The following is a 21,345-nucleotide window of genomic DNA, read 5'->3' on the forward strand; positions in this document are numbered from 1 at the left end:
AAATGTGCTGTTATTGTTAATAGTATAACGATAGCACCTTGGAGGGCAGGAATTGCTCATTCATAGATTCATTCATTTACTTAACAAATATTTACCGAGTGCCTACTCAATAAGACCCTGTCCTGAGCGCCACAGGAAAGACAGAAATGAATCAGCCATGCTTCTGCCCTCCCAAAGCACATGCAATTTCAAATCGCTAGGGTAAATATCAGAGATATGGTCAGAAACAAATGGAATAATTTCCCATAAGAACTAGTGTCAGGAGATTGTCACTGGAGAGGGAAAAAAGGCTTGAAATACAAGAAAGGACTAACTGGGTACAAATTCTACATGCCAAGACTTAGGGTCAGAGTAAATAACAAGGTGGCCACAAGTCATTATTTTCAAAAGCAGCAGATGAATGGATGGATGGGTGAATAGAGGTTTGGATGAGAGACAACTGTAGAATTGAAAATAAAGAAATGGGAGTATAGCATAATTCTATTTCCATCATATTCCATATGGTCCTTGCTAGGATACTGAATCTTGTTCTAGGTTCTGCAGCTGAAAGAAGGAAATTGGAGAGCACTTAGTGACATTTTCCCCATCCCAGCTGTGAACTTGAGCTCTCTCTCTAACGCTTGCCTAAAGAAATCACCTTCTTAGTTCTAGAGGCTGCGTGTTTTCCATGGTTGCTACACCTTTTCCGTTGCACATAGTTGAAGATGAGCCCCCCCCCCCCCCTCTCTCTCTCTCTCTCTCTCTCTCTCTCTCTCTCTCTCTCTCTCTCTCTCTCTCTCTCTCTCTCTCTCTCATTGCTGGAAGAGAGGAGGCTTCCTGCAAAGCAGCCGTGCGTGGGGAGGGAGGAGGCTGGAAAAGGGGAGGTGTTGACCAGATTGTGGCAGGCCCCTAATGCAACCAAAGCAGTGGGGCAGCAGAGAGCCACTAGCCAAGTGCCAGCTTTATAGGCAAGGGGAATGCCAAACAAGGGACCCCATTGGGGAGTGTGTTTCGTGTATAAATACTTTGCTTAAATACATTCAGAAAGCCTGCAGTCCTTTTCTTCTCAGCCTGAGCGTAACTGGAGAATCCATCTCCATTAGCTGTCTAGGTCAGCTTTTTACAGAATGCAAATTTTCTGAGGCAGCTGGGAAAGCTTGATGGCAGAAGAACAAAGTAGGAATTTATAATGTGAATATAATTGTAAAGAGAGGGATTTTTAGTGAGCAAGATCAGGGGTAACATAGAATAATAATTGCCTTAGAGGGTGACTGGAGAATGAGTTGTTATTTTGTTTGAGTTCTGGGAAACCATGCCCATACTATATAATTACCTTAAGTTTTAAGTGCTTCCTGCAGTGGTAATTGATGCATTTTGTATTCTCATGCAAATGCTTTACTAGTCTACACTGCTGAAATGGAAAGCTGAACATTATTCAAAATAGGTAATGGTCATGCAAAGCTGATGAAGAATTCCTCACATCTCCCCAGCCCCCACAAGCCCTGGCGATGAGCAGAGATGATATTTGCTCTCTTACTATTTATTGGCAGCCATCTCCTGAAGCTCACCGCATCTCATGTGGATCCTGTACTTTGGAAAGCGAACCCCATCATTTTCAGTCTGTTTGCAGCAGAGAGCTTTCCTTGGTTCCTGCAGATAAATGCAAGCAATTTCATTTCACTTATATTAAAGCAACCCTCAAGACCCACTTGGGGACAGTTGTCAAAGATCTCCAGTGCCTTCTCCAGGGCAGGATGGAGAGAGCATCGGACTCACAGAGTGCTGGTGTAGCCCTGCTCTCTGTGCCAGGCATTTACTAGCAGTGTGGTCTTGGACTAGTCACTTGATGTCTTTGATCTAGCACTACCTGACTTGTTTAAAAAAGAGAGAAAGGAGGACAGTAATCCCTGTCCTATACGTTGTGGGTGGAATTTTAATACAAATCACACCAAATAATAGGCATGCAAGTGCTTTTTAAACCCAAAAGCACTAGTCCAATGTAATATTATGTTTGGTGATTAAAGCACCAATATTACTACAGATTAAAACTGCTGTACTATTGAAACTATGCTTCCAGATAGGCACCTAGGCTCAGTTACATAAATGGAACCATCTTTAGCATGACAACTTCAGAAGATACTGGGTACATTGCAAGTTTTAACTATGCTATTTTTAAGAACTGTCAATTGGGCTAGTTATCTCTCTCTCCTTCTTTCTCCCTCTCTTCCTCTCCCTCTTTTCTTGTCCCTCTCTCTGTCTCTCCCTCTCTCTGTCTCTCTCTCCCCCCATTTCTTCTTCTCTCCCTCCCTCCCTCCCCTGCTGTTGCCCCAAACTCAGATTTCCAGGTTTTGTGAGGTGCGGCATGTAGTATCTCTGGAGTGGCAACAATAATAATGGTTATAGTTACTATTTTATAGCACTCCCTACATGCAAGGCACTGTGCTAAGTGCTTTACATATGTTTTCTCATTTAATCCTCAAGCTGAGGTTAAGTGCCTTCCCATGCCTAGGATCACCCAGCTAGGATATATCTGAGACAGGATTTGAACCCAAGTCTTCTGACTCTAGGTCCAGCAGTCTATCTGCTGTACCACCCAGTTGGCTCTGACGTATGAACCCGTTTTCCCCCTGAATCTTTCAGGAATTCCCAGAAGCCATGGGCCTCTTCCATGTTCCCACTAAGACTTTACTCTCACACACACACATGCACAGATAAGCGTATAGAAGACATCTCTCTGACTTTATGACAGCTCACTCCTCTAACCCAAAGGTTTGGAGAATTTCACAGAACGAACATGATATTACTCATTTTGTCTCTCTTTGCCCACCACCTGTTATCACACATGTGCAGAACACAATTAGCCTGGCTTGCATTGTGGAACAGAGCTAGATTAATTTCTCAATAAACCTGTGCCCACTGAAAATGATGGCCACTCCACAACATAAAGCCTTCGTTGATGTTTGGGTTCTCTGCCATTCTAAAGAAGCTGCCCAGGGATTACAAACAACCCCAGGGAAGAGCCGGGGAACAACAAAGTGAGCACTTGGCAGCAGGAGAGGAAATTCTTCCTGGCTTGAAATGTTGCGTTGTTGTATTTACTTTGGAGGCTGCCTAACTTGCTGACATCTGACAGCACCACAGAGCAGTTGACTTTTTCTTATTTAGATCCATAACTCAGAGAATTGCGTAGGATCAGAGTTCAGGAGCTGTCTGGTCCAACCTATAACTGAAAAGGAATTTTTGCTATATAGAACATGCCTAATAAGTGACTAGCTAGCCCCTGCATGAAGACCTTTGTGAGTAGGAACTCCATGTCTTCAGAGGTGACCCATTCCTTTTCACATAACTCCACGCATTAGGGTTTTCATGTCAAAATGTCTAATCAGAATTTGCCTCTTTGCCCTTTCCAACCCATTGTGTCTGATTATGTCATCTGGGGCCAAGAAGAACGAGTCTTAATTAATTTAGCTCAAAACTGTAGCCCAGATTTTTGTGGAGCCTGACAGTCTTGTCTCAGCTCTCCCTTCCTGCGTGGTATAAACTCCAAAATAGTTAAGTATGCCAGCTATACATTGCCCAAGACCCTGATTGGCTTTACATTAAATAGAGGACCAAGCTTAGATCTCTGAGTCAGTGAACTGGGAGATTATGCCACTGATATCAAAATGATCTTGATTTCTTAGACACTTCTAAACAATCTAGCTCCCATCTCTCCGTCTTTTTGACAAGAGGAGCATAAGAAACTTTTTCAAATGCTTGACTAAAATCTAGCTAAACTGTCTATAACCTCCTCTTGACCTCCCAGTCTAATAACTATTGAAAACAGAAAATTGATCAACCTGGCATGAGTTGTTACTGGCAGAGCTATGCTAGAGTCCATTGTGATCTTTGTTGCCTTTTCTAAATGTTCAGACATTAACTCTCCCTTTCATAATAATATTTCCAGGAATCAAGGAAGGTCTATCTCAATGGCCTGTAGTTTGCCATTGTCTTGTAAAGGTGAATATAGAAGGAATGTAGATTCATTCCCTTACTTAAAAAAATGGAGACATCATTTGCTTTTCTCCAATATTTTGGTACCTTTCTCATTCTCCATGGTTTTTTCAAACATCATTGATTAAAATTTTATTCTTGAGAGCATCACGTTGCCCACTATGACTTTCCTTGTAGAATTTTAAATCTTGAGATCATTTACCTGAGATTTTTCCTTCATTCAGAGAATACCTTCCATTTGATCCCATTGTAGTCTACTCTCTCAAAACCCAGGGTACCTATCCTCTTCTGGCTGACCTTGGATGTGCAATGAAAGCACCACTGGTTGCCTCTCAGATCTTCATTCAGTTTCTTGTCCATAACTTGATCACTCAGTAATTGGTGACTCCAATTTCATGTTGGCTGTGAACTTATTGACGACTCCTGAAAGTGACCTTCATCATCCTGGCTCCCTAGCAGAACTCACTGGAAGGATGACTTGAATCAGATGCATAGGTAGAAATTGGTGCTCTTGTAATTGGCAGTTACTACAAAGACAAAACACTGGGATTCCGCTCCTGTCTCAGCCAGTGACAAATGCACTCCTTGATGCTGAGCGAGTTTTTTAGGTTCTTTGGCAAGTGGAAGGAGAGCATGTAGATGAGGGCCCTCACTCTGAAAAGGTGAAAAATTCTGGGTGTCCCCACAAGGGGGTTCTTAACCAACGTAGGAATATCACTTACCGGGGCTTCAGACAACTTTCGAAGACTGTAAGTTGCAAAGAAGGTGTCTACCCCTATTATTAGCAGGGGAGTTCCTTCATCTTGGAGTTCCCCTCAGCAGTGAAATGACAGGTCCTTTCCGTGTGCCCACATTAAAATAAAACCAACATAGCCCAGGAACCTGAAAATCTCGGTCTGTGGCGCTACTTGTACTGATGATAGTTGAGACCTTCTTGAGCTCCTGACAGCACCCCAGAACTTCTTGAGGGGACTTAAGACAATCCACAGCTAAAGGGGGGGTTTTCTCAGAAACCAGAAGATGTAGAATGCTTCCTAGAACTTTCTAGTGCAAAGTAGCAAGAATTACTAGCTTGACTTGTCAGTTGGTTGATTTGTGGGGGTAGTTAGCACATACTGAATACAGGCATTCATCAAATAGCTCCTCCAAACCACAGAGGAACACCATCAATGTTATGAGACTGTCACATGTACCTGTCCTCACTCAAGAGCAGCCTCACTTACTTAACTCCATTTTCTTGATACTTCAGTCTTACTCCCAGAGCTTGTTTCCCATGTTAACTTCTTTTCTTATTGCCAACTGCGCAACTTCCTAGGGACAATAGCCATTTTTAAGTAGCCATACCAAGAAATATTGCCACAGTACCTCAGGTTTGACGATGTGTCCCTGATTTTTGTCATACCCCTTTTAGAGGCACACAGCAGCTGGTGTTGCTCCCCCAATTTCTTCAGTGGAGCTGTCAGAATTTTGACTAATAAACCACTTTCCTCATGCTTTGTATAGTCACTTTCTTTGGCTGATAAGTGTCGTGTCCCACAATATGTTTTCTCCACTCTTCCAATTTGGAATATACATTCTGCTCCATGCTTCCTTGGTTACTTCGTGTGAGTGATGCTAGATTACCTTGACTCTCTTTATTTTCCTTTATCAAGAGGCAGAATCTCTTTAGATCCCCTACAATAATATGGGAAGTAGGAGGAGGATATTCAGGACTTTTCCTGCCAAAAGGAAGGCTTCTGTGACTTGGCATCCTAATGGGCCACCTTCATTGTCAAAATGTATTTGCTGATCTGAGCAGTCAGGTTCCCTTCCCCTCTTCCTGCCCCTCTCCTCCCACTAATTTCATTTAATGTAGAAACAAATTGTTTGCAAACTTTCACAATCCAAGTTATCCATGGAATAGCCATAGCTAAGAAACGGAGATGTGAGGAAAGTCAATAAAGAAGGCAAAGATGTAAGAAAATAGGCAGAGAAATGAGAAATCAATAAAAGGGGCCAGGAAAGGCCATGGGGGCTGTGATTCTTTTTCTTGAACATAAGATACTAGTAATACAGAATCCTTTTTGCTTTTGCTTCACTCCTTTGATGCACTTATCATCTTACCCCGGTATGAGCACTCCCTCCAAATATGTGACATTTTCCTCTATATGGTGGAGAAAATAATAATACATTCAAAGCAGCCAAAGCCCCCTTGCCCACTTGACTTGCTTGATAGTGGACAGCATGAGAAGCATTACAGTGATGGCTTCTTTCCCAAATATAAAATAGCCACCCCAAGACAGGAGATTTCTTTTCCCCTCCTCCTTCCCTTTGTCATGTCTAGCCATGGGGATCACTTTCATCCTACTTGTGCTTCCCCACAGTTAACCAAGTCTAGTTTCTAAGTTGGGGGTGTGCTTCAAATGTGAGGAGGATGTGCAAGGGTTGGAAGGATAGCAACTATTTCAGCTCACTGCACACTAAAAGGGCACTGGAGTTCCAGACAGAGGAAGACCAGGCCTCCAGGGATAAATTCATTCTCGTGGAAGGCCTGTTTTGGGACAGGCTTTCTGTTATTCCACCAAGATCTTTTTTTGTTTTTGGAATTGACTTGACAGTGACCAAAGAACAGGGCTTTGACCTTTATTGATAATAATAATATTAAGATAATTTTATACAGTTAGTACTCTCCAGTTGTGAAGCACATTCTTTATCTTATTTAACTCTCTTGACTGCTGATGCTGATACTATTAACTTTGTTTCACTGATAAGGAAACTGAGGCCCATTAAGTGATTTTGTCCAAGATCACATGCCAAGAATTCTCTAGCAGAGGTTTTAAAATTCCTAGTCCAGTTCTCTTTCCATTCTCCTACATGGGTCCACAAGTCAGAAGTCCTTCAGTGTTTGTTTTGTTTTTCCTTAAAATCAAAGAACTTGAAATAGAGGAAAGAATGCTGGAGTTGGAATCATATTTTTAGGTTTGGATCCCTTTACTGTCACTTGCCAACTATATAACCTGGAACAAATCCCTTTTCTTTTCCATTCTTTACTGTCTTAAACTATAAGATGATGGAGATAGACTAAAAGACCTCTAAAGACCCTTCAATTTCTAGATCTATGATTCTTTGATCCTAAGTCACTTAAGCTTCCTGGGTCTCCATTTCATCACCTGTATATTAAAAAAACGAAATTTCTGCTGGACCCACAGGACTGGGATGCTACATTCTCTACCTTTCCAATAAAGGATTCCTGAATTCTTGATTTTCTTTGTCTTCTTTCCCCATAAGCTCATGTGAAGTAAATATTTAGGGGATCTGTAACTCAGTCCATCTCAGAAGGACTCAACAAAGGAGTCACAGTGTCATGTGTCCTGTGTGACAGCAGGGTCCCCTGGTGTTCCCTGGCATCCCCCAACATCAGCACCCCAGCACCAGCATCCAGCATCACATTGCATAATATTTGAAAACTATTGACCTATTATCTGAGACTGGAAGGAGCATAGGTTTGAAAAGCCAATGTGGGAAACTGAGGAGCTCTCTCTTTCTCCTGACTGGTCTCTGTCTCTGGGCTTGCTCCTTCTTTTCTTATCTGATGATCTCTGACAAGCTGTGGTTCAGAGTGCTGGCTGCAATGGGGAATCGGATTTTTACCTAGAGTTAGAAAGGCTGAAACCTATCTCTCTTTATCTTTCTCTGTACTAATAAATGCTTATAAATCTAGTTATAAGCCTCCAGATTCATTTTTATAACAAGCTGAGGATGGGGCAATCTCTGAGCCTTATCCTGGGAATGTACAATCAAGACATAATAAGGTCTTGGGATTTGCTGGGTAGGTGATATATATTTCAGCTTGACTGTACCTTTCCAGGACAAGGCTCATAGACTGCCCCATCCATAGCTTCTGGGAAAAGAAGACAATGGAGATGGCAGGCCAAGACTTTTCATTATTTTTTATGTGGTTCTATGACATCAGGATTGTTTTGATGTGCATTTTTCTTATTACTAGTAATTTAAAACGTTTTTCATGTGATTGTGAATTATTTGTGATTCTTTTGACAACTATTTATTCATATCACTTAACCATTTTTCTTTTGGAGAACAGCTATTAGCTATGTGTGTGTGTATATATATATCTGCATATATATGAAAGAGAGAGATTATATATCTTGAATAACAAGCCCTTTCCCCCCATCCTACTATTTCTATACTTGGGCATATTTGTTTTGTCTGGGTAGAACATTTTCAGTTTCCTGTAATTGAAGTTATTAATTTTTATCTATATTTGGTTATCTTTTGAAATCTCTTTTTTGTATCTTGTGTTTCATTAAGCCTATATCTCCGGGGGCATCTGGGTAGCTCATTGGATTGAGAGCCAGACCTGGAGACAGGAGGTTCTAGGTTCAAATATGACCTCAGACTGACCCAGCTGTGTGACCCTGGGCAAATCACTTAACCCCCATTGCCTAACCCTTACCACTCTTCTGCCTTGGAACCAATACATAGTATTGATTCCAAGACAGAAGGTAAGGGTTTAAAAAAAAGACTATATCTCCTAAAAATATTTGTGCAAAAATATTCATTGCCACGCTCTTTGTGGTGGCAGAAAATTAGAAAATGAGAGGGGTGTCCCTTGATTAGAGAATGGCTGAACAAATTGTGGTATCTGTTGGTGATGGAATACTATTTGTGCTGTAAGGAGTGATGAAATGGAGGATTTTTTATGAACTGGAAAGATCTCCAAGAACTGATGCAGAGTGAAATGAGCATATGATTTGGGGTTTCAGTTCTATGGTAAAAATGAATAATATGGAAATAAGTATCAAGTGATAACATTTGTACAACACAGTGGAATTGCTTGTCGGCTCTGGGAGAAGGGAGGGAAGAGGAGAGGGAAAGAAAATGAATCATGAAAACATGGAAAGTATTTTTTAAAATAAAATAAAACATTTAAAAATAAAAAGACTCTATCTTCTACCCATAGCTGTGAAAGGCATACGATTGGTTTCTCTTTTAATTTTTATAGTATAATCTTTAATATTAATATCCTATATCTATTTACTGTATTGTAGAATATGGTGTAATGTGTTGGTCTATGCCTAGTTTCTGCCAGACTGATTTTCAGTTTTCCTAACATTTTTTTTTATCAAATAGAGACTTCTTCCTTAGGTAATTTATATTATCCACTTCATTGAGTACTGGGTTATGGAGTTCTTTTGTTTCTGATTCTCCCTTGTCTAGCCTATTCCATTGATCTATCTCTCTTTTCTGTAACCAATACCAGATTGTCTTGATAACTATGGTTTTATAATATATCTTGAGGTCTGGAAGTGCTTTTCTTTCATTGTCTATAATCCTTTTCAATATTTCCTCTGATATCCTAGGTCTTTTGTTTTTCCAAGTATATTTTGTTATTATTTTATTTGGTTGTGTAAAGTGTCCCTGTGGTAATTTGATTAATATAGCATTAAAAGTATAAATTAATTTAAGTAGTATTTGTCATTTTTATTTTGTCACTGCCCAGACCTGAGCACTGATCATTTCTCCAGCTATTTAATATGTTCTTTATTAATACTTAAAACAAATTCACATTGTTTCCTTGTTCTTAAATTCCCAAATCAAGTCAACATGAATTTATTAATTGTTTTTGATGGTCTAGGCCAGTGATGGCAAACCTTTTAGAGACCAAGTGCCCAAACTGCAACCCTCACACAGCCTGTGAGACCCCCCTTTAACCCAGACAAGAGAGAGAGAAAGCACTCCCATTGGGCTGCTGGGCAGAGGTGTGGGTTATGTAAGAAATGTCCTCAGGTGCATGTGGAAAGGAAGAAGGGAGCAGACTCTTCCCACATACTCCAGCAAATGTGCCATAGGTTTGTCAACATGGGTTAAGCAATGTACCAACCACACATGTTCTAATCACTGCTATATATAAGGTCAGGAGTTTGGACTAAATAGTCTTTGAAGTCACATTCCAGCTCTCAGTCTATAAAACTATGACTTTTCCCTCTCAGGACCTCAGTTTCTTCATATGTAAAATGGCAGAGTTGGTCTTAAAGACTATTTCCCATCCAACCCTTCACCTTGCCTTTTGCTCTTTGGCTTGATCTTCATCTCCTTTCCATAGGAACCTTAATCTCTTCCCTTGCATCTCTCAGCACTTAGAAGTGAGCTTTCACCGCATCTTGATGGATTCTGAGGACTCTGCACCCTTCCTTGGATATGTTCTCACCATACTACTCTATCTCCCTCTCCCTGCCACCTTGGACTTATGCAAAAGGCAACTGTTAAAATCCTTCTGGAACCTGGCATCTTATAAGAGGGGTCAAGGTCTCACAGTCTGTGCTTCTTTACAACCCTACCCTGGAAAGCAAATGAAAACTACTTGAGGCTCAGATTTTGTTCTTATCATCTAGTGTCTCCTCAAAGGGGAAATAGAAACATATACAAAGTAGAGAGTAGATCAAATATGAAATAGTGATTTATTTCTTCTGTGCCAAAAAAGCAAAATGGAAAAACTCCCAAGTACAAAATGTCAAGACCAAAAATAACTTAGAATTACTGTTCTGTGCTCCAACAAGTTTGCTTCTTAAATAATTCAGAAGTGATAGAGTTTATAGATGTGGCCATCCAAACATTTTTTAATTTATGTCAGATCTGCAAATCCATGTCTTCTGACATAACTGGTCAGATCTAGAGCTGATAATCATTCTCTCAATTGCAGAAACTTGCCTAGATGTCAGTGGACTCTGGTCAAAGGACACAAGATCTCTAGGTCTCTAGAACTTGAAAAGTTATCTTACAAAATGAACACATACTCACATCTTGTGATCACTCTTTACAACACAAGTGGTTGCCAAGGGTCTAAAGACCCAGGCTTTCCCTAAGCTCAGAAATGTGCTCTGTAGCTTTACTGTTCCTCATTTCAGTCTGATTTCAAGAATGCCAGCAGTCCTACCCTCAACTCCCTTTTCTTAAGCCCCCAAGATGCTTCCTCTGCTCAGCTCATATTCATGGGAAAAGCAGAAATCTGTAGATGGCGGGGCAAGCCCTTTTATTATTTGTAGAAGTGATCTTATTGATCTAGCAATAATGAAGGGCTTGCTTCTTCATCTCATAGCACAACAGCCTTCAGAGGCCCAGGTGAGCCTCAAAGAATGTATTCTAGACTGGTCTCAAAAGAAACACTTGCATTTATGTCCCAGATACTACTACATGGAAAACAAGAGGACTGGATTAGATGGCTTCTGAGATCCCTTACTGCTTTTAGTCTGTTAATCAATGATCACAAGTCACTTCCCCTCTCAGGACCTCAATTTTCTCATCTGTAAAATGTTGGGGTTGAATCTTATGACTTAAGAGGTCCTATCTAGATAACCACACAATTCACCATTTGTAATGTCAGGGAAGAACACCGTCCTCTGACCAACACCTCCAAGCTGCAGCTCTAAAGTTCTTTCTAGGCTCAGTTTATGGGAAAAGAAGAGACTGGAAGATTGCATATGAAACCATTTTATTAATCATCTTCATGATCTTATTCACAGTGACCAATAAAAGGGACTGCTTTTTTGTCTCATGGCACAATACCATTGAGCATTTGCTCTGTTGTGTGCCTGATATCTATGGAAATTTCTTGGAGCTCTGCTCAGCTGATATGGAAAGAAGAGACTGAGTGATTGCAATCAAGACCTTTTTATTAATGATTGAATGATCTTATTCAGTTATTAATGAAGGGCATGCTTCTTAATCTCAAAACTAAGACCTTTAAACATCAGGAGCAACCTACTAGTGGCATCACCAGAAATTTCCTCAGGCTTGAGAAAGCATACAAATATATATATTAGAAGCAGTTAATGAATGGTGCACTATTTCTACCTGAGGCAATAAAGGACATGAGCCTTTTCTTGAATCTTCCAGAATAAGACTCTTAGATTCCAGCTATGCTCTGCTGATGGGAAAAGGATGCCCTGGGAGATGGCGGGGCAAGCCCTTTTATTAATCATCTGCGTGATCTTACTCAGTGACTAATAAAGAGCTTGCTTCTTCATCTCACAGCACAATGCCCTTCAGTAGTGGTTCCAACATGTATCTGGAATCTATGGAAGTTTCTAGGAGTTGACAGAAAAAAAGAAGACATTGGGAGATGGCTTCTTCCAGCTCTTCTCTTACTAGTCATGTGATTTTACTTTACTGTAGAGGAATGTTCCTTTGTGTCACATACAGCCCAAAGTCCTTCATCTTATGTTAATAACTGAGTAATCTTATTCCAGGGAAAATCAAGGTTTTGTTCCTTTATCTTAAAGCACCAGGCCCTCCTTAATTAGGGGCATCTTGTACCTAGCATCTGTGGAAAGTACCTCAGGTTCAACGAAGTCTCCAAATGTGTATGCAATTCCATGCATTGAGTGTCTTGTGACAGAGAAGCCTCCAAAATGAAGTTCTTTGATTCCTATTTTACTCACTTAATGAAAAAAGAGAACACCAAGAGATGGCGGGGCAAGCCCTTTTATTAATGATTGAGATGTTGCGATATTTTCCTCAGGCACTAATAAAGGGTTTATTTCTTCATCTCAAAGCACAAAGCTCTTCAGCTTTGAGAACATCACGTCTCTGGGGTCCCTAGATGTTTCCACAATCTCATCGAGCCCCTCCAAATATGTACAAGATGTGATTTATGTACAGTTCCCTATGTCTCCGATTCCTACCGGACACCCTCAGAATAAGACTTCTAGATTCCTGCTCTGCTCAACTGATGAGAAAGGAAGACCTAAGGTGATGGCAGGGCAAGCCCTTCTGTTAGTAGTTGAGTTATCTTACTCAGCTACCAATGAAGGGCGTGCTTCTTCATCTCAAAGCGCAGCATCCTCCAGCACTGGAATTGCTTCTTCCCTGGCATCCCCCGAAGTTTTCTCGTGCTTTCTGAAGCCCTTGGATGTGGCTTAGATCCATGTATGTACAGCTGACTGTTTCTGCCTGTGAGAGGAAGGGAGGGCAATGGTCCCTGTTAGACAGTTGCAGAAAGAAGTTCTGATGTTCAAACTATGCTTGGCTTATGGAAAAAAGAAGAGACTCTTGGATATATGGCTTCAAACTCTTAATGATTGAGTTACTTTAGTCACCAATGAAGCATTTGTACCTTCATCTCAAAGCACAAGCCCTTAAACGTTGGCACCTTCTCTTTCCTGATAATGCTTCCTTAGAATAGATAACCCCCTGCAAATATGTTTTAGATGCTGTGTAAGTACAATTTCCTATTTCTACCTGAAATACAGAAAAAATATTTAGACCTTATGCTGTAATTCCTGCAGTGCTCATCCCAGGGGAAAAGAAAACGTGGGAAATAGGTTAAACCCTTTCATAAAGACCTGAAAGATGTTACTGGAGTGCTCACCAAGGCTTTGCTTCTTCATCCCAAAGCTCAAATTCCCTTCAATATTGGAGTCATTCCTTCTTTGACATCCCTGGAAGTTCCCTTAATTTTCAAAGATGCCAAAATATAGTTTAGATGGCATGTATATGCAGATGCTTATAGACCCCTAGGATACTGAAGAATTCTAGAATATCTTCCGTAATTTTAGTGGAAGATACTATGATGTATGGTCAGATGATGGAATAAGAGACATCTCATGAAGAGATGGTGGAAAAGCCCTTTAATTTCAGTATTAGACAGTAAGGGAGGATTTTCTCCTTCATCTCACAAAATAATACCCTTCAGCTTTGAAGATGCCTCCATGACAGCTCCTGATGTTTCCTTGACCTACAGATATATATTAGATACTTTGCATATGCAGTTTTCCAATGCCCCCTAGAACTGAGATGGCAATTTACAAGGGCCCCAAACCTCTAGAATGAGACTGAGCTTCAAGCTATGCTTGACTGATGAGAAGAGGATGTCCATGGAGATAATGAGGCAAGCCCTTGCCAGAGGATTATTCCTTGATATCATAGAACAAACCCTTCATCTATGGAGGCGTCTTGACTCTGTCAACCCTGAAAGTTCCTTTCAGATTTCTCAAAGTTAAATGTACAGAAGCCTATTTCACTTTTGAACAGAGAAGAGCACCAGCCCCTGTCCAACACCTCCAGAATGAGTCTCTGAGATGGAAGATGTGCCCAACTGATGGGAAATGAATACCCACTGAGATGACGGGGCAAGCCCTTACCCATCTAGCTGATGAATGTTTCTCAGGTAGAGAGGAAGGGGTTGCTCCTTTATCTCACAGCACCTCACCCTTCAGTTTTGGAGGCATCCTGACCCTGCAATTGACAAAAGTTCCTAGTGGATCACCAGCAGCCCCAAATATGTACTAGATGTCCTTCATATGAAGTTGTACATTTCCTTCTGGAAAAGAAAGGTCATTCAACCATCCTCAAAACCATCAGAAAGAGGATCAAAGATGTAAGCCATGCTCATCTTAGGAAAAGAAGACCCAGGGACAATGTGAGACACTTTCTTTCCAACTAAGAGCTATTACTTAAACAGAAAGAAGTGGATTACTCCTTCATCTCAAAGATATAATGAAAATATACTCAGCTGAGGGGAAAGGAAGATCTCATAAGATGACAGGGCAAGCCCTTGCTCCAATACCAGAAAAATGTTAGTCTGATATACAGGAAGAGATTGCCCCTTCACCTCAGAACCCAGCACCCTTCAGCTCAACTTTAATCTTTACCTTGCAAACACTGAAATATGCTCAAGCTCTCCAAAACCATTTTAGATGTCATGCATTTGTAGTTGCCCATTTCCCCCTGGAAAAGGTAAGGTCACAGGTTCCTTCTCAATGTCTCCCACAATGTTGCTCAGAGATTCAAGCTTTCCTTGCCTTATGAGAAAGGAAGATGTATTCAAATGACAGGAAAGCTCTTTCTATTCCAAAAGATATATTGCTTAGACCAGAAGGAAGGGATTGCTTCTTAATCTCATAGCCCAATACTATTTGGTTCTGGAGTCATCCTTAGCTTGCCATCTCAGAAAGATTTCTTAAGCTTTCTAAGGCCTTGAAACATGTATCGTATGCCTTGCATATGCAGGTCAACATTTCCCTCTGGAATAGAGAAGGGCATCTGTTCATACCCCAAATCTCTAGAGTGAGCCTTTGAGATAAAGGTCAGCTCAGTTCTGGGAATGGAAGACCCACTAAAAAGGTGAGATAAAACTTCACCCAAATATTACTCATATAAAGGAAGAATTTCTTCTTCATTTCATAGCTCAAAACACTTCAGCAGCATCTTGACCTCATCTCTGCATATTCCCTTTGGCTCTCTGATAATTTCAACCCTGTATTAAATGTCTTGCACATACAGTTGCCCTTTTCTCTATTGAACAGGGAAGGTCATTGGCCTCTACCCAACATTTCCAAAGTGAGGTGCTGAGATGCAAGGTATGTTCTGTTAATGGGAAAGGAAGACCACTGAGGTGGTGGGGCAAGCCCTTACCCCACTCTCTGATAAACTGTGAATCAAACAGAAAGGAAGGGGTTGCTCCTTCATCTCACAGCACAACACTCCTCAGCTGCGGGGGAATCTCAGCCTCACAAGCAGAAGGTCCCAGTGGCTCACCAGCAACTCCAAATATGTACTGGAAGTCCTGCTTTTATAGACAAATATTCTCCTCTGAAAAAGGAAGAGACAATCAGTCATCCGCAAGACTGCCAGAAAGCAGATCTAAGATGCAAGACATGCTCAGCCAATAGGAAAAGAAGGCCCAGGGACAGAATGAAACATATTTCTTCCTTTCCAACTAAGAGATGCTACTCAGGCAAAAAGAAATGGATTATTCCTTCATCTCAGTACTCAGCGCTCTTCATCTCTGGAGTCATCCTTACCCTGCCCTCACTGAAAATTTCCTTAGGCTAGCCAAGACCACCAAATTTATATTATATGCTTTATGTACTCAGTTGCCAATGCTCCCCTGGCATAAAGAAGAGCATTGACAATTTGACCCTGCCATGTCCAAAGGTTCATCAATGCCCTCCAAACTTTATCATATTCTTTGTTTGTGCTGTTACTTTTCCTCTTATCAAGTATCTGCTGCTGCTCAAAAAAACTCTGAGGCCCAGTGTTGCATGCTTTGCTAAACTGGTAAGAAATGAAGATCCACTGAACTGGAGGGACAAGCCCTTGCCCAAATATTGGATATTTTATATCCAATTTATTACATTGTTAGTCTAATATGATGTTAATCCAATATGAAGAAAGGGTTTATTCCTTCATCTCACAGCACAACACTCTTCAACTTTGGAGAAATCTCGACTCAGTCGTTACGAGATGTTCCTCAGGCTTGCCAACACACTGAAATCAGTATTAGATGTGTTATATGTGCAGTTATTACCCATTTCTCCTTGGAAAAGGCAATGGCACTGACCCTAGTCCAACGGTGCTAGAATCAGGCTTTGAGGTGTGCCTGTGCTCAAATTATGGGATAATAAGACCTACTGAGGTGTTGGGGCAAGCCATTGTTCAAATATTAGATAAATGTAATAATTTAAAGGGAGGAATTGCTCCCTCATCTTACAGTCCAATATCCTTCAGCTTTGGAGTCATCTTGCCCTCTATAATCCCCAAGTAGTACTTAGGCTTGCCAGCATTCTCAAACCTGTATTAGATATATTGCATGTAGAGTTACTTATTTACTTCCAGAAAAATGAAAACCATCTGCAATTAAAACCATCTGCTCCTGTACAACATCTCCAAAATGAGGTTCTCATATGCAAAGGAAGCCTAGTTGATTGGAAAGGAAGACCCATTGAGATGGAGGGGCTAGCCCTTGCCCAAATATGAGATAAATCTTAATCTAATATGAAAGAAGGGCTTGCTCCTTCCTCTCCCACCACAACACCCTTCAACTTTGAACACATTTTCTCCCCATTGTCCCCAAATACTCCTTAGGCTCACCAAATCCTCAAACCTATATTAGATGTTTTGCATGTGCAGTTGCTCCTTCCCTCTCACCCCCCTTCTCCCCAGAAAAGAGATTATTTTCCCCTGCCCAATATCTCCAAAGTTAGGTTTTCAGATGCAAGGTATGCCCAGCTGATGGGAAAGGAGAGCTTTCTGAGATGAATGGGCAAGCCCTTAGCTAAATACTCGCTCTCTCATCACAGCATCCTTCAGCTTTAGAGTCATCTTGCTCCTAACTTCTCCAAATGTTTCTTAGACTCATCAATATCCTGGAGCCTGTATTAGATGCATTGTATGTCTAGTTACTCATTTCTCCCTGAAAAAGGGAAAGGCATGTGTGTCCCTGCCAAAAGCCTTCAGAATGATGCTCAGAAATTCAGACTATATACATCTGCTGGGAAAAGAAAGTCCAGCAATATGACTGAGCTAGCTCATTCCTTTTAACTGAAATATACTACTCAAATGAAAAGGAACAAATTGCTCCTTCCTCTAACAATCTAGAAAAACCTTCACCTATGGAGCTATTTTTGCCTTGCTATTACCAAAACACAACACCAACAAAAAAATTACGATCCCTTTGGCTACCAACCTCATATTAGATGCATTGCCTTTCCACTTGCTCATTTTCCTACAGAAGTGGCAAAGATTGTCTTGCTTTTGCCTGGCATCTCAAAAATGAGGTTCTGAGATGCAAGCTCTGCTCAGCTGGTAGGAAAAGAGAACCAAAGGCTCAAGCCCACACCATTTGACCCTTTAAATGTATGTTACTCAGATAGAAAATAAGGGATTGTTCCGTCATCCCACAGCACAACACCCTTCAGCTTCAGAGGCATCTTGACCCTGTCATACCCAAAGAGTCTTTGAAGTTCTTTGATATCCTCTTATCTGTATTAGAGAGTTTGTATGTGCAGTTACTCATTTTTCTCCAGGAAAAGGAATATCATTGATCCTAGTCCAAAATTGGTATCAGAGTTGCAAAGTATGCTCAGTTGATAGAAAAGGAAGACACACTGATATGACAGGGCAAGCCCTTACCCAAATACTAGATGGATTTCAATTTAATATAAAGGAAGGGCTCAGCTTCCTTCGACTTTAGTAGTGCCTTGAACCTGTCTTCCTAAATTTTTTAAGCTCACTGACACTCTCCCCAAACCCATATTAGGTATTTCATATGTGTAGTTGTCCATTTCCCTCTGGAAAAAGAAAAGGCATCAGATTTTTCCCAAATACTCCAGAATGATGCTCGAGAATTCAAGCTATGCTTAACTGATGAGAAAAGAGGACCCACTGAGATGGTGGGGCTTGTTCATTCCATTCAATCTGAGAGATATAACTCAGATTGAAAGGAAGAGATTACTCCTTCATCTCACAGCAGCACTAAATTTCAACTTTAAGCATAATCTTTATTCTTCCATCACCAAAAAGTTCCTTTGTGTCATTGAGAGATCCAAGTATATATTATATGCTTTGAGCAAAGTTTGCCAACTCAAGGACACACATTTCTCCCAGGAGAAGGGAAAGCTCAGTCCCTGACCAAACATCTGTAGAATGGGTCTCTTAAGATGCAAGCTCTATGTTCAGCTGTTGAGAAAGGAAGACCCACTGAGGTGGCGGGGCAAGCCCTTACCCATCTCTCTGATATATTTGAATCAGATAGAAGGGAAGGGGTTGCTCCTTCATCTCACAGCACCACACCCTTCAACTTTGGAGGCATCTTGACCCTGTCATCTTGAAAGGTAATTTAGGTTTGTCAATAGTCCGAAACCTGTTTTATTTTTTGTTTGGTTTGTTTTCCCTTTTATATTTAGAAAATTTTCCTATGTTTACATGATTCATGATCCCCTCCCTTACCTCTCCCCTCCTGAACTGACAAGCCTTTCCACTGGATTAAATGTATCATTGTTCAAAACCTATTTCCATGTTATTCATATTTGCAGTAGAGTCATCTTTTAACATCAAAACCCTAATCATATCCCCATCAAACCATGTTATCGATCCTATGTTTTTCTTGTGCTTTTCTATTCCCACAGTTATTTCTCTGGATGTGGATAGCTTTCTTTCTCATAAGTTTCTCTGGATTGTCCTGGATCATTGCGTTGCTGCTAGTAGAAAAGTCTTTGACATTCGATTGTACCATAATGTATGCCTCTGTGTACAGTAGTCTCCTGGTTCTGCTCCTTTTGCTCTGCATCACTTCCTGGAGGTTGTTCCAGTCCCCAAGGAATTCCTCCAGTTTATTATTCCTTTCAGCACAATAGTATTCCATCACCAACAGATACCACAATTTGTTCAGCCATTCTGCAATCGATGTGCCCCAATAAGTTGGAGGGGCCAGCCCTTACCATTTGGCCTGATAGATATTACTCAGACCAAAAGGAAGGGATTGCTCCTTCATCTTATTGTACAACAACACCCTTCAGCTTTGGAATACAATACCTTTCATCTTCTGTCATCCCCAAATTGTTCTTAGGCTCCCTAATAAGCTCAGATCTTATAGATTGTAAATACCTATTTCATCCCAGAAAAGTAAGTGTTTTTGAGTCCTGCTCCTAGAGAAAGAGGTTCTGAAATACAGGCTCTTTTCTGCACATGGTAAAAAAGACCCACCTAGATGGCAGGACAACCCCTTACCCACCTAACTAAGAAATGTTACTCTATTAGAGGACAAAAAATAGCTCCTTCATATCACAGCACAATACCCTTCATCTTTGGAGCCATCATTCCCATTACCAGCACCCTCTCAATCCCCCCCTAATGGTTCTTAGGCTCACCAACATCCTCAAAGGACTATTAGCAACATTGCCTATGTGATAACTTATTTCCATCCAGAAAAGAGCACATTGGTTCCTCCCCAATACCTGCAGAGTGATGTTCTTGTATGCCCTTGCCCAACCGATTAATAGGCATTAATCTGTTTGGGTGGGGAAAAGTACTGCTCCTTCATTTCACAGCACATCTCCTTTGTGCTTTGTAGATGTTTTGTCTCAATCCTTCCCAAGTGCTCTTTGGACTTGCCAATTTCTTAAACTCAAATTAGATGTATTGCATGTGATATTTATTTCCCTCCAGAAAAGAGTGATTTTGGCTTCTGCCAGACAGCTATAAAATGAGTTTCCCGGATACTCAGTTGATGCGAAAGAGGAGTCACGGAAATAATGGGCCAGGCCCTTACTCAACTAACTAATAAATTTTAATCTAGTACACGGGGAAGAAATAGTTCCTCCATCTCATAGCATAACACCCTTTAGGTTTGGTATTCTCTTGATTCCTTGTACTGTCCCAAAATAGTCCTTAGGCTCACAGACATGTTCAGTCTGCGGACAGATGCATTTCATGTGTAATAACTTATTTTCCCCCTGAAAAAAGAAGGATGTAGACTCCTGCCCATTACCTCCAAAATGAGGTTCTGAGATGCAAGCTCTGCTTAGCTGATGGGAAGGAGGATCCACTGAGATGGAGGGGCTAGCCCTTACCCCCCCGACTAGTAGCATTAATCTGTTAGGGTGGGGGAAGGTACTGCTCCATCATCTCACAGCACATCAACCATCAGTTTTGGAAGCATCTTGCCCTCTTTGTTGTGTGACCAAATAGTCATTAGGCTTGTCATGATGTTCAAAACACTATTCTATGCATAGTATGTGTAATAACTTATTTGCTTTCAGAAAAGGGAAATACATCCTTGAATGAGGTTCTGGGATGCAAGCTCTGCTTAGCTGATGGGAAGGAGGACCCACTGAGATGGAGGGGCTAGCCCTTACCCCCCCGACTAGTAGTATTAATCTGTTAGGGTGGGGGAAGGTACTGCTCCGTCATCTCACAGCACATCACCCATCAGTTTAGGAAGCATCTTGCCCCCTTGTTGTGTCCTCAGATGATCCTTAGGCTTGCCATGATGTTCAAACCACTGTTCGATGCATTGTAGGTATAATAACTTATTTCTTTTCGGAAAAGGAAAATACATCCTAGAATGAGGTTTTGAAAATGCAAGCTCTGCTTAGCTGATGGGAAGGAGGACCCGCTGAGATGGAGGGGCTAGCCCTTACCCCCCCGACTAGTAGTTTTAATCTGTTAGGGAGGGGAAAGGCATTGCTCCTTCATCTCACAGCACATCACCCATCACTTTTGGAATCATCTTGCCCCCTTGTTGTGTCCTCAGATGATCCTTAGGCTCACCATAATGTTCAAACCACTGTTCGATGCATTGCAGGTATAATAACTTATTTCTTTTCAGAAAAGGGAAATACAACCTAGAATGAGGTTCTGAAATGCAAGCTCTGCTTAGCTGATAGGAAGGAGGACCCACTGAGATGGAGGGGCTAGCCCTTACCCCCCCGACTAGTAGTATTAATCTGTTAGGGTGGGGGAAGGTGCTGCTCCTTCATCTCGCAGCACATTACCCATCAGCTTTGGAAGCATCTTTTCCCTCTTTGTTGTGTGACCAAATAGTCATTACGCTTGTCATGATGTTCAAAACACTGTTCTATACATTGAATGTGT

At 41.2% G+C, this 21,345-nt stretch overlaps 1 protein-coding gene and 8 non-coding genes across 15 annotated transcripts in view; all 9 read left to right on the forward strand.

The window, feature by feature from the left end:
• FGF13 (fibroblast growth factor 13) overlaps window positions 1-21,345 on the forward strand; it is a 510,824-nt gene that overhangs the window by 461,991 nt on the left and 27,488 nt on the right. The window lies entirely within an intron of this gene.
• MIR7373D (microRNA mir-7373d) lies at window positions 10,995-11,053 on the forward strand. The gene has a single exon (NR_127647.1). It is a non-coding gene; the product is annotated as a microRNA mir-7373d (primary transcript).
• MIR7373C (microRNA mir-7373c) lies at window positions 11,933-11,988 on the forward strand. Its single transcript, NR_127646.1, has one exon. It is a non-coding gene; the product is annotated as a microRNA mir-7373c (primary transcript).
• On the forward strand, window positions 12,447-12,510 carry MIR7373F (microRNA mir-7373f). Its single transcript, NR_163017.1, has one exon. It is a non-coding gene; the product is annotated as a microRNA mir-7373f (primary transcript).
• MIR7373B (microRNA mir-7373b) lies at window positions 12,734-12,788 on the forward strand. Its single transcript, NR_127645.1, has one exon. It is a non-coding gene; the product is annotated as a microRNA mir-7373b (primary transcript).
• MIR7374D (microRNA mir-7374d) lies at window positions 14,102-14,157 on the forward strand. Its single transcript, NR_163016.1, has one exon. It is a non-coding gene; the product is annotated as a microRNA mir-7374d (primary transcript).
• MIR7374B (microRNA mir-7374b) lies at window positions 18,466-18,520 on the forward strand. Its single transcript, NR_127644.1, has one exon. It is a non-coding gene; the product is annotated as a microRNA mir-7374b (primary transcript).
• On the forward strand, window positions 19,180-19,236 carry MIR7374C (microRNA mir-7374c). Its single transcript, NR_127643.1, has one exon. It is a non-coding gene; the product is annotated as a microRNA mir-7374c (primary transcript).
• MIR7375C-2 (microRNA mir-7375c-2) lies at window positions 20,882-20,938 on the forward strand. The gene has a single exon (NR_163015.1). It is a non-coding gene; the product is annotated as a microRNA mir-7375c-2 (primary transcript).

Source organism: Monodelphis domestica, chromosome X (assembly GCF_027887165.1).
Source record: "Monodelphis domestica isolate mMonDom1 chromosome X, mMonDom1.pri, whole genome shotgun sequence".
NCBI lineage: Eukaryota > Metazoa > Chordata > Mammalia > Didelphimorphia > Didelphidae > Monodelphis > Monodelphis domestica.